General features: G+C 36.2%; 2 long non-coding RNA genes across 4 annotated transcripts in view; one reads left to right on the top strand and one right to left on the bottom strand.

Moving 5' to 3' along the window:
• Positions 1-13,247, bottom strand: part of LOC133253710 (uncharacterized) — a 105,926-nt gene that overhangs the window by 87,101 nt on the left and 5,578 nt on the right. The window lies entirely within an intron of this gene.
• Positions 7,375-12,787, top strand: LOC133253712 (uncharacterized). 2 transcript variants are annotated; one of them, XR_009738390.1, is made up of 2 exons: positions 7,375-7,587; positions 12,441-12,787. It is a non-coding gene; the product is annotated as an uncharacterized LOC133253712 (long non-coding RNA). The 2 variants fall into 2 exon arrangements; XR_009738389.1 differs by lacking the exon at positions 7,375-7,587 and adding an exon at positions 8,999-10,850.

Below are 13,247 nucleotides of genomic sequence, written 5' to 3'. Positions count from 1 at the left end.
CAAATGGGTTTTTCTCAGGAATGAAAGGTTGGTTTAACATGTGAAACTCTATCAATGCAATTCATCATATTAACAACTAAAAAGATAAATCACATACTTAGCTGGTGCAGAAAAGCACTGAACAAAATCCACATCCATTCTTAATTAAAAAAATAAATCTGTCCACAAACTAGGAAAAAGAGGAAACTTAATCTGACATTTGATAAAGGACATTTTTGAAAACCCCACAGCTAACATCAGACTTCTTGGTGGAAGACTGACTGCTTGTACCCTGATGTCAGCAACAATGCAAGTATGTCTGCTCTCACCATCTCTAGTCAACATTTCACTGGAGGATAGAGCAAGGAAAAGAAATAAAATGTATAGAGATTAGAAAGTAAAACTGACTTTATTCATAGGCAACATGATTTTCCTATCAGAAATATTTTGTGCAATCACGTAAAATGTTTAGAACTACTGGAGCTTAGTGAGTTTGAAGCATACAAGTTCATTATATAAAATTCAACTGTTTTTCTATATACTAGCAATGAAAAATTAAAACCTGAAAGAAACTGACAAAGAAACTGAGGCAATTGACTGGAGAAAGGATTATCTTTTCAACAAATGATACTAGAAAATTTGGATATGCATGTACAAAAAAAATTTGATCAACATCTCACATCATACACAAAAATTAATTCAAAATGGATCATAGTACATAATAAAATCTAAAATTATAAAACTTCTAGAAGAAAAATTCAAGAAAATCTTGGGTTAGGCAAAGATTTTACACATATGATTCCAAAAGCAGACTGCATGCAAGAAAAAATTGACAAACTGGGCTTCATCAAAATTACCCTTCAGATGACACTGTTAAGAGAATGAAGAGACCAAGCCATGGGTTGGGAGAAAATAAATGCAAGTAATCATTACATATATCTCATAAAAATTTATATCCAGATATGAAAAAAAAACACCTCTCAGGCCTCATTAATAAGAAAACAAATAACACAATTTTTTAAAATGATTTAAAATCTTTAAAAAGATTTCAATAGACACTCCACCAAGAAAGATATAAGGATAGAAAATAAGTACTACATGAAATGATGCTCAACATCATTAATCTTTATAGAAATGCAAGTTAAAACTATAAGACACCATCCCATCTCTATTCAAAAGGCTATGGCTGATTCTTGTTTCTGTATGACAGAAAACCACAAATTCTGTAAAGCAGTTATCCTTCAATTAAAAATAAATAAAGTGGCAAAAAAATTCTAAGTAAAAAAAAATAATAATGATCATACCAAGTGTCAGTGAGCATGTGGAGGAACTGAAACAAAAAACTCCATAGCTAGGCATATTATTTAGAAACTATAGAAAATAAAAGATAAAGAAAAGATGCTGCAAGAAGTCAGAGGGGAAAAAATACCTTACCTATAGGAGAGAAAGAATTTTAATTACATCTGACTTCTCAGAAACCAAGCAAGTGAGAGGAGAGTACAGTGAAATATTTAAAGCGCTAAGATTAAAAAAAAAACCCATTAACGTAGAATTCTGTATTCTGTGAAATATCCTTCAAAAGTGAAAAAGAAATAAAGACTTTCTCAGACAAACTGATACTGAGGATATTTGTTGCCAGTTTTTTATGCTAATATATAAGTGAAATGAATGACAGTAATGATACGAGGAACTAAAGTGAGGAATTAGGATTATTTTGTTATTATAAAGTATTCAGCTGACTTATGAAGTGGTATAGTGTTATGTGAAAATGTATACTGCAAACTCTAGGGCAACCACTAAAAAAGTTTAAAAGATGTATGATTATATCTTATAATTACATAAGGAGGGGGAAATGGAATCATATAAATGTTCATATAGAACCACAAAAGGAAGAAAAAGAGCAGAAGATAAAAACAGGAACAAAGAACAAGGACAACAAAAAGAAGATAGCAACAAATATAGCAGATATTAATCCAACTATATCAATAATCACTTCGAATATCAATGGCCTAAATGCACCAATTGAAAGTCAGATAAAGTAAATTCAACTATATGTTTTACACAAGACATCCACTTTCAATATAAAGATACACATAGACTAAGAGTAACTGGATGGAGAAAAACATACCATGCACTAATTAGAACAAAACAGAAGTAGCTGCATTAATTTAAGACAGAGTAGACTTCAAAGCACAGAAGGTTATCAGAGATAAAGATGGGTATCACATAATGATAAACCCATAATCCTTAATGTGTATTTACCTAACAATATCATGTCAAAGTACATGAGGCAAAATTGACAGAAATTCAAGGAGAAATAGATAAATCTGCTATCATAGTTGAAGATTTCAATATCCCTCAACCAGAAATGGACATATCAGCAAGCAGAAAACCAAAAGGATATAGTTGAACTCAACACCAACAATCAGCTGGGTATAACTGACATCTATAGACTACTTTATCCAACAACAGCAGAATACTCATTCTTCTCGAGCTCACATGGAACATTCGACAAAACAGTTTACATTCTGAGCCATAAAACATACCCTGATTTAAAACAATGGAAATCAGACAATATCTGCTCTCAGGTGATAATGGGATTAACCTAGAAATCAATAACTGAAATATAACTGAAAATTCCCAAAGTATGTGAAACTAGACAATATACTTCCAAATAATATATGAATCAAAGAAGAATTCTCAAGAGAAATTTAAAAATATTTTCAACTAAGGGAAATGAAAACACATAGCTTAAAACTTGTGAGATACAGTAAAAGTAGTGCTTAGGAAGAAATTAAAAACATTGAATGCATGTACTAGAAAATAAAAAAGAGCAAATTAAATCCAAAGTAAGCAGAAGAAATAAGAAGAATTAGAGCAGAAATGAGAGAAACAGAAAATAGGAATTCAATAGAGAAAAATCAACAAAATCAGAAGCTGGTCCTTGAAAACATCAGTAAAACTGATAAACTTTTAATCAGACTAACAAAGAAAAAAAAAAGATAGGACATAAAACACTAATAATAGAAATGAAAGAGGAGACATCACTATAGATCCTATAGACATTAAGAGAATAATAGAGGAATTCTATAAGCAACTCTATGCCCACAAATTTGACAAACTAGATGAAATGGACCATTCCTTGAAAGACAGTTTGCAAAATTCATACAAGAAATAGACCAAACCCACGTATCCTGTGTCTCCTGCATTGGCAGGCAGGTTCTTTATCACTGGCGCCACCTGGGAAGCCCAATACTAGTACACAAATGGAATTGACAATAACTTTCTGAAATAGAAAACACCAGGCTCAGATGGCTTCACTGGTGAAGACTACCAAACATCTAAGAAAGAAATTATACCAACGCTCTACAATCCCTTTCCAAGAATAGAAGCAGAGAGAATACTTCTTTTAAAATATGAGACCGACATTACCCTAATAGGAAAACCAAAGACATTGAAAGAAATGACAGACCAATATCTTTAGTGAATAGATGAAGAGGTTTTTAACAAAATATTATTTCTTATATACCAATAATTAAGAAGTGGAATTTGAGACGGAAAACACAATGCCATTTCTACAACACCCAAAATCACACAATATGTAGGTATAAATTAACAAAATATGTGCATGGTGGAATGAGGAAAACTACAAAACTCCAATGGAAAAAAATCAAAGATGAATGAAGAACATAGATATTCCATGTTTATGGATAGAAAGACTCAGTATTGTCAAGTTATCATTCCTTTCAAATTTGATCTATAGATGCAATGCAATCATGATGGAAATTCCAGCAGTTTTTTGTGAATACTGACCAACTGATTCTAAAGTTTATACAAGGAAGCAAAAGACCCAGAATGTTGTTCAGTCATTAAGTCTAGACTGACTCTTTGCAACCCCATGAACTACAGCACGTCAGGCTTCCCTGTCCTTCACTATCCCCCAGAGTTTGCTCAAACTAATGCCCGGTGAGTCAATGACGCCATACAACCATCTCATCCTCTGTCATCCCCTTCTCTTCCTGCCCTCAATCTTTCCCAACATCAGGGTTTTTCCGAAGAGTCTGCTCTTCACATCAGGTGGTCAAAGTATTGGAGCTTCAGCTTCAGTCCTTCCAGTGAATATTCAGGGTTGATTTCCTTTAGGATTGATTGGTTTGATCTTCTTGCTATCCAAGGGACTCTCAAGAGCCTTCTCAAGCACCACAATTCAAAAGCATCAGTTCTTCGGCTGTCAACCTTCTTTATGGTCCAACACTCACATCTGTACCTAACTACTGGAAAAACCATAGCTGTGACTTTACGGACCTTTCCATACAGTCAAAGTGATGTCTCAGCTTTTTAATATGCTGTCTAGGTTGATCACAGTTTTTCTTCCAAGGAGAGAGTGTTTTTTAATTTCATGGCTGCTGTCACTCTCTACAGTCATTTTGGAGTCCAAGAAAATAAAATCTGTCACTATTTCCACTTATTTCCTGTGTCTTTAACTTATATGCAGAGTAGATAATGAGAAACGCTGGGATAGATGAAACAAACTGGAATCAAGATTTCCAGGAGTAATATCAATAACCTCAGATATGCAGTTGACACCACCCTTATGGCAGAAAGTGAAGAAGAACTAAAGACCTCTTGATGAAAGTGAAAGAGGAGAGTGAAAAAGTTGGCTTAAAGCTCAACATTCAGAAAACGAAGATCATGGCATCTGGTCTCATAACTTCATGGCAAATAGATGGGGAAACAGTGACAGACTTTATTTTTGGGGGCTCCAAAATCACTGCAGATGGTGACTGCAGCCATGAAATTAAAAGACACTTACTCCTTGGAAGGAAAGTTATGACCAACCTAGACAGCAAATTGAAAAGCAGAGACATTACTTTATCAACAAAGGTCCATCTAGTCAAGGCTATGGTTTTTCCTGTGGTCATGTATGGATGTGAGAGTTGGGCTGTGAAGAAGGCTGAGTGCTGAAGAATTGATGCTTTTGAACTGTGGTGTTGGAGAAGACTCTTGAGAGTCCCTAGGACTGCAAGGAGATCCAACCAGTCCATCCTAAAGGAAATCAGTCCTGAATATTCATTGGAAGGACTGATGCTGAAGCTGAAACTCCAATACTTTGGCCACCTGATGCGAAGACCTGACTCATTTGAAAAGACCCAGATGCTGGGAAAGATTGAAGGCGGGAGGAGAAGGGGACGAGAGAGGATGAGCTGGTTGGATGATATCACTGACTCAAAGGACATGAGTTTGAGTAAACTCTGGGAGTTGGTGATGGACAGGGAGGCCTGGCATACTGCAGTTCATGGGGTCGCAAAGAGTCAGACATGACTGAGCGACTGAACTGAACTGATTTCCACTTTACCCCCATCTCTTTGCTGTGAAGTGATGCAACCAGATGCCATGGTCTTCATTTTTGAATGTTAAGTTTTAAGCTGGCTATTTCACTCTCCTCCTTCACCCTCATCAAGAGGCTCTTTAGTTTTTCTGTCATTAGGGTGGTATCATCTGCATATCTAAATTTGTTGATATTTTCCCAGAAATCTTGATTCTAGCTTGTGAGTCATCCAGCCCGGCATTTTGCAGGATGTACTCTGCACAGAAGTTAAACAAGCAGGGTGACAATATATAGCTTTGACGTACTCCTTTCCCAATTTGGAATCAGTCTGTTGTTCCTTGTCCAGTTCTAACTGTTGCTTTTGGTCTTGTATACAGGTTTTGCATGAGAGAAGTGAGGTGGTCTGGTGTTCCCTTCTCTTTAAGAATTTTCCAAAGTTTTCTGAGATCCACACAGTCAAAGGCTTTCAAATAGTCAACGAAGCAGTAGTAGACATTTTTCTGGAATTCCTTTATTTTTCTGTGATCCAATGGATGTTGGCAATTTGATCTCTGCTGAGTTTTCCAAATTTGCTCGAATAAAGTCCAACTCTTTAACAGCATCATCTTTTGTGGTTTGAAACAGCTTAGCTGGAATTCCATTGACTCCACTAGCTTTGTTCATAGCAATGCTTCATAAGGCCCATTTGACTTCACCTTCCAGGATGTTTGGCTCTAGGTGAGTGATCACACCATCATCATTATCTGAGTAATTAAGACCTTTTTTGTATGGTTCTTCTGTGTATTCTTGCCACCTCTTCTTAATCTCTTCTGCTTCTGTTAGGTCCTTGCCATTTTTATCCTTTTTTGTGCCCATCTTTGCATGAAATGTTCCCCTGGTATCTCTAATTTTCTTTAAGAGATCTCTGATTTCTCCCATCTTATTGGTTTCCTTTATTTCTTTGCATTGTTCACTTAAGAAGGCTTTCTTATCTCTCCTTGCTATTCTCTGGAACTCTGCATTCAGATGGGTATATCTTCTTTTCTCCTTTGCCTCTCTTCTTTTCTCAGCTATTTTTAAGTCCTCCTCAGACAACCACTTTGCCCTCTTGCTTTTCTTTTTCTTGGGGATGGTTTTGGTGATCACCTCCTGCTCAATGTTATGAACCTGCATCCATAGTTCTTCCCGCATTCTAACAGATCTAAACCCTTGAATCTATTTGTCATGATGAATAGGTTCAAGGGATTTGATTTAGGTCATACCTGAATGGTCTAGTGGTTTTCCCTACTTTCTTCATATTAAGCCTCAATTTTGCAATATGGAGCTCATGATCTGAGTCACAGTCAGGTTCAGGTGTTGTTTTTACTCACTGTATAGAGCTCCATTTTTGGCTGCAAAGAATATAATTAATCTGATTTTGGTACTGACCATCTGGTGATGTCCATGTGGTGATGTCTGACAAAATGTGGTCCACTGGAGAAGGGCATGGCAAACCATTTCTGTATTATTGCCTTGAGAATCCCATGAACAGTATGAAAAGGCAAAAAGATATTTTACAGGAAAATGAGCCCCCTAGGTCGGTAGGTGTCTGATATGCTACTGGGGAAGAGTGGAGCGGTAGCTCCAGAAATAATGAAGAGGCTGAGCCAAAACAAAAATAATGCTCAATTGTGGATGTTTCTGGTGGTGAAAGTCAAGTCTGTTGCTGAAAAGAACAATATTGCATAGGAAGCTGGAATCAATCAAGGTAAACTGATGTGGTCAGGCAGAAGATGGCAAGAGTGAACATTGATATCTTAGGATGTGAACTAAAATGGACAGGAATGGGCATATTTAATTCAGACAACCATCACACCTAGTACTTTGGGCAAGAATCCCTTAGAAAAAATGGAGTAGCTGTCATAGTCAAGAAAAGAGTTCAAAATGCAGTACTTGGGTTAAATCTCAAAAAGGACAGTATGATCTTGGTTCATTTGCAAGGCAGATCATTCAGTATCGCAATAATCCAAGTCTATGCCCTAACCACTAACGCTAAAAAAGCTGAATTGAATGGTTCTATGAAGACCTACAAGACCTTCTAGAACTAACACCAAAAAAAAAATGTCTTTTCATCATACAGGATTGGAATGCAAATGTAGGAAGTCAAGAGATCCCTAGAGTAACAGGCAAGTTTGGCCTTGGAGTACAAAATGAAGCAGGGCAAAAGCTAACAGAGTTTTGACAAGAGAAGGCATTGGTCATAGCAAACATCCTCTTCTGACAACACAAGAGACAACTCTACACATGGACATCATGAGATGGTCAATAATGAAATCAGATTGATTATATGTTATATTATAGTACTAGTGTTGAATTTCCTAGTGGGATTAATACATGTGATCCTTGTAAAGTAGATACCCTTTCTCTTGGGAGATATATTCTGAAGAATTCAGGTATTAAGAAAAGCAACAAAGTATTTGCTGGTTCTGGAATTCTAGATTTTGTTGAGTAAGTTTGCAGTCACCCTACTCATTTTCATCCTCACTTTATTATATTTTATTGTATCACCTTTTGGGCTTACCTGGTGACTCAGATGGTAATGCATCTGCCTGCAATGCTGGAGACCCAGGTTCAATCTCTGGGTCAGGAAGAGCCCCTGGAGAAGGAAATGGCAACCCACTCCAGTACTCTTGCCTGGGAATTCCCATGGACAGAGGAGCCTGGTAGGCTACAGTCCATGGGATTGCAAAGAGTCAGACACGACTGAGCGATTACTTTACTTTACTTTATTGTATCACCTTCTGGTTTTCAAAGGTATTAATAGTTTTAGTCAATTTCTGGCAGTCAACTTTCTATATCTTTGTCATTTTAATTATCTTTCTCTAGATACTTTCTAACTTTATGGCCTTGTCTTCCTTGAGGTGTAGTGACTGGAACCACAAAATATTTCTAATCCTGATGTACAGTATAATGGGATAATGCTTTCTATTTCTGATATTCTTCCTTGTGGCCCTTTGCACTAGTTTTTGGTACAAAAGCTTTTTTGGACAATGTTTTATAGGGAATAACCTAAAATGACAATAGATCCCTTGTCTAGCAGTTCATTGGAGGAGGAAATGGCAGCCCACTGCAGTGTTCTTGCCTGGAGAATCTCACGGACAGAGGAGCCTGGTGGGCTACAGTCCATGGTGTCACAAGACTCAGATATGACTTAACGACTAAACCACCACCACCACCACCTAGCAGTTCATCTTAGGATTCCACCATTTGATATCATTGGCTTGGCCCTTTTCTCCATATAAGAGCTTACTATCAACTGGAAATTGATCAATTTTTATGTATTAATATTTCTGCATGCCATCACTCTCTAAATAGGAAACTTGACTGGCTCCAGTGTTGACTCTGGGGACAGCAACCATCGGGTTCTGCTCTTCAGAAACTTACTAAATTCTTTCTTTTCTATTATTTGCTCTCTGCTAAAATATGCTTACCTATAGGCCAAATAAAACATTGCTTTTATGTATATCTATGCCTCACATCTTAGGTACATACCTATTCATATGCTTAAGTATATTTATGGTACAAGAGGAATAACAAAAGAGAACAGACTGGAACATAATAAAAAGAAGATAGGCTTTGGAACAAGACCAATGTCCCTCCGAATTCTAGGTCTGACTGGGTTGAACCAAGGAATCTCTATAGGCATCTATGGCCTTCCAGGCTGGTTGTAAAGAGAATGCATTATGCTTAAAGTAGGTCTTCAGTCAATATTAGGCCTTCTTTTATTTTTTCCTTCTGAAAAAGTATGAACATATTAATAACTAAACTTATTAAGCCCTTATTACATACCTGGTCTATGCATGAAAAGGGGTTTGTGCATATTAATAACACAGAAGTAAGGTGACTGGCTAAGAGGAACTCTGGAACCAGCCTTCCTGGGTTCAGTTCCTGACTTTACCAGTAATTAGCTTCAGGACTCCCAACAAGTTCCTTATCCATCTTTACAGTGGTAAGTAATAACAGTATTTTCTTTGGAAGGGCTAAGTGAGATAATATTTGTTATTACTTAACAAGCTGTTAGCTTTTATTATGAACAGTATTATTATCTCACTCAATCCTCATAGTATCTCAGTGAGTTAAGCAAAATTACTTTTCTCATATATTATTTCTGGTAAAATGATAAGTGAGGCAAAATAATTTTTTCAACAACACTCAGTAAAAACCAGAAATAGGACCTTATTCTTCATCTACAATATGAACTACTCGAATTTCTCCTTATTTCTCCCCAAGCCAATTTCTTGTGAGGATTTTTTAAATAGTCTGATATAGGAACTTGTCAAAAGCCTTTTTGAAAGTGTAAATATAAATGTTTTCTTTAAATACCCTCAGTCATACTTATTTATCCCCTCAAACAACTCTAGTGAAACCAACAAATATCATTTCTTGTACAGAAATCTTGTTGATTTCTCCAAGCTATGTTATTTTCTCTTGGTTATTCAACTATATCCTACCCTTTAACCAATAACCTCAGAAAGGTTGCAAGGCTGAGACTTTTGAAAAGGAGACTGTAAGGTTGGCTACATCATTTGCTCTCTTTGAAAGGGAATTTGGACTAGATAATCTCTACGGTTCTTTCAGCTCTAAAATTCTGTGATCCTTCGTGTAGCATCCCCATAATTATGGATATAGTAACACAGACTCTCTCATTTATTTGCTATAGGAGCCTTGCTGATGCACTATTGCACTTATTTGATATCATATTTACTTGTATATTTGTTTTCCCCTTGGTTATTTAGGGCACAAGATATAAGGTGGAGATAAAAGATATGTAAGAAAAGTGTACTAAAAAAAGACAAGTTAAAGTTAAGTGGCAAGGGGGAGAATGACCTGAAGTCATTCACTTTAGGTTAGGCTTCCTTTTTTTGTCATTATTTTGGTATTCTGTGACCTTCTTCTAGTGACCAGTTCATCCCTTCATTTTGTATTCAAATAATACTGGAATAAACACTCTGAAAGGGCAGAGCTGATATCCAAATGTCACATGATATTTGGGTGTTTCTTTAAGTATTACATTTACTTTGTTTGCTTCCTTTCAATGGGAAAACTATCACTGGTTCATGAGCCTCGGCTAGCCCTGTGAAATCATGGAAACGGGTCAAATTTTGTTTATCTGATAAACATATTCCAAGAAAAAAAAAAAAGCACTGAAAGTATTAATTGCCTGTTGTTTATTCTGATTGTTGCATATAACGGGGATACAGAAATCCAAAATTCAGAGATTATCCTAAAAAAAATCTTGGTTAATGAGTCAAGACAACAAAAAACTATGATATATCTGAAAGCTGTGCTATAGTAGAGACACACAGGAGGTGTTCTGGGGATACAGAGGATGAACACCAAGCCATTTGTTTTCTTGGAGGAAAGAAGTGATGATCGGTGGTGTCTTGAAAACTGCATAAGAATTGGTTGGATTTTGAGATCAACATTCTGGAGAGGGACCACCATGTTCAAAACCTGAAAGGACACTATTTGGGGAGCTATTTTCATACAGGAATTGAGAGTGCTCCTGGTCCTGTGCGTAAAGGTGAGTGTGGACAGATTGAGAAGGTTAGGTTATGAGGAATCTCACACATTATACTCAACAACTGTCCAGGAGTTCATGAAGCATCATTGGATGGGGTTTAAGCAGTTCAGTGGTATGATATTATTTCTTAACAGTTTACATTTTCCATCCGAACTTCTTAGAAAGAGTTCCAAATGACCATATCCAGCCAATCAACTTTCAGGGCTTAATACAGCATCTAGAATAAGGTAGATACTCGGCTGCTGCTGCGGTAGATGCTCTACAAATGCTTAATTTATGAGGTGGTAAATAAATTAAAGAACCAATCAATGAAGGAATTAAACTCATTAGAATTTGTTTCTGGATTACATACCAAATTATTTAGATAGGCAATAATGACATTTACTTTAAACAAGAAAGGGGGTGGTTGGAGTATATATACTATTCAGTTCAGTTCAGTTCAGTCACTCAGTCCTGTCTGACTCTTTGCAACCCCATGAGCTGCAGCACGCCAGGCCTCCCTGTCCATCACCAACTCTTGGAGTTCACCCAGACTCACGTCCATCGAGTCGGTGATGCCATCCAGCCATCTCATCCTCTGTAGTCCCCTTCTCCTCCTGCCCCCAATCCCTCCCAGCATCAGAGTCTTTTCCAATGAGTCAACTCTTCACATGAGGTGGCCAAAGTATTGGAGTTTCAGCTTTAACATCAGGCCTTCCAAAGAACACCCAGGATAGGGTTGTCCAAATGTGGACAATTATGAATGCTGGGAATCTGGTATCAGGGGATCATCCTGCTATTTTCTTGACTTTTTGGGGATGTTTGATATTCTTACACAATAAAAAGGTTTTAAAAACTTCTGAGTTAAAGAGATGATGTCTAGACTTCAAATATTAATGTTTTGAAACATAAGTAACTTAGTTAAAAAGAACTAAATTTTAAAAGAATGATACATATATGTGTAACTTTAAGAAACTAAAAAGAAAAGAAAAACCTTGAACATTATAAAAATTTTCGGAGTCAATGCAATTCTTGACTCTAGGTTTGTAAATTTTCAACCTGGCTAGAAATCTTCTTGACTCAAACCTCTTAATAGTTTATACTGTAGAACTAAAACTAATCTGTTAGAAGGTAGTTATTACATTTTTTAAAAATATGGAAATCATATACTCATTTGAAAACGTTTCCAAAAAATGCTTTCACATTAACCTATATTGCACTCAATTGATTATTTCACACCACTTTATGTTATTTTGTAGTTAATAAAAATACCAGTGGAATTTAATCATGCTAGTATTAATATTTATCAAATATGAACATTTTATACTAAAAGCAATTAGGTTAAAACACAAAAACAGTCTATAAGTAGTTTGTTTCTGTTTCAGGAACATGAATTCTTTGTAGTTAAAATTTGATTGGTATGTACAGCCATTGATTCATATCTCTTGTAGTCCATTCAATAAATTGTTACTGCTGCTAAATAAAGTCAGGTTTTAATAATTGATCATTATCTGGAGATTGGCCAAACTACCACCGAAACCTTTGCTTTTCAGGTGTAGCTATCAAAGCAGGTCTCAGTGACTTCAGGTTAACTCTCATCTCTATTATCAGCCTCTAGTGAACAAGGCATCTCCCTGCACTGGACTACAGTACACAGTGAAGGTCAAAGAGCAAACCACCGTTTAAATGATGGTTCTTCAGCTGATGTACAGAATGCTGCGATGAGGATGCTATGGCAGGAGGAACGGCACATCAAGACCATGGAGAGACTCTAAAGGTGAACTTTGGATCCTTAGATCGACTCAAACAATTCTGCCTGGGAGAAAGAAAGATGGCTTCACAGAAGTAGTACAGGTTGCTGGAACTTGTGACAGTTTTTATTCCCTTTTCTTTTTCATACTGAAAACCAAATGTATATTAAAATATTCTTAACAATAAAAAGGAAAAAGAAGAGGCCACAGGAGAAACTGGTTGATTGAAAGGGGAAATGACCTTTGTAATTATTATCCTAATTAAAAAAAAAAACAAAAAAAAACGTGATGTAAACAGACATTAGGAAAAAATATCTTACTGTTTTGCCATGGAAATTTGCCATTGTGTGTTCATAACGGATTTCTTTTTCAAACATTTGTTAGGCATGATGAGATCTGGCCTGAAATGAAGTGAATTTCCATCCTAAATATTTTAAGGAGGTGAAGTTAAGCAGTATTGACCAGAGAGTGGTTTGAGTCAATGTAAATCCTCTTCAGCCACTATTAGATTGGAAACTTTACAAACTAGAGTCTGAAAGATGCATAAATTACTTCAAAAATAATTTTTTAAAAAATCAGTAATTCCTCTCAGAAAATCTAATGTCTTAAAGAGGCCACATTTACCTCAAGTTTGGCAAAAACTTTAAATACGAAAAATTTAGTAACA

Source organism: Bos javanicus, chromosome 9, assembly GCF_032452875.1.
Source record: "Bos javanicus breed banteng chromosome 9, ARS-OSU_banteng_1.0, whole genome shotgun sequence".
Lineage (NCBI taxonomy): Eukaryota > Metazoa > Chordata > Mammalia > Artiodactyla > Bovidae > Bos > Bos javanicus.
Note: the sequence above shows the minus strand (reverse complement) of the source record. Positions and strands in the feature narration are given on the sequence as shown.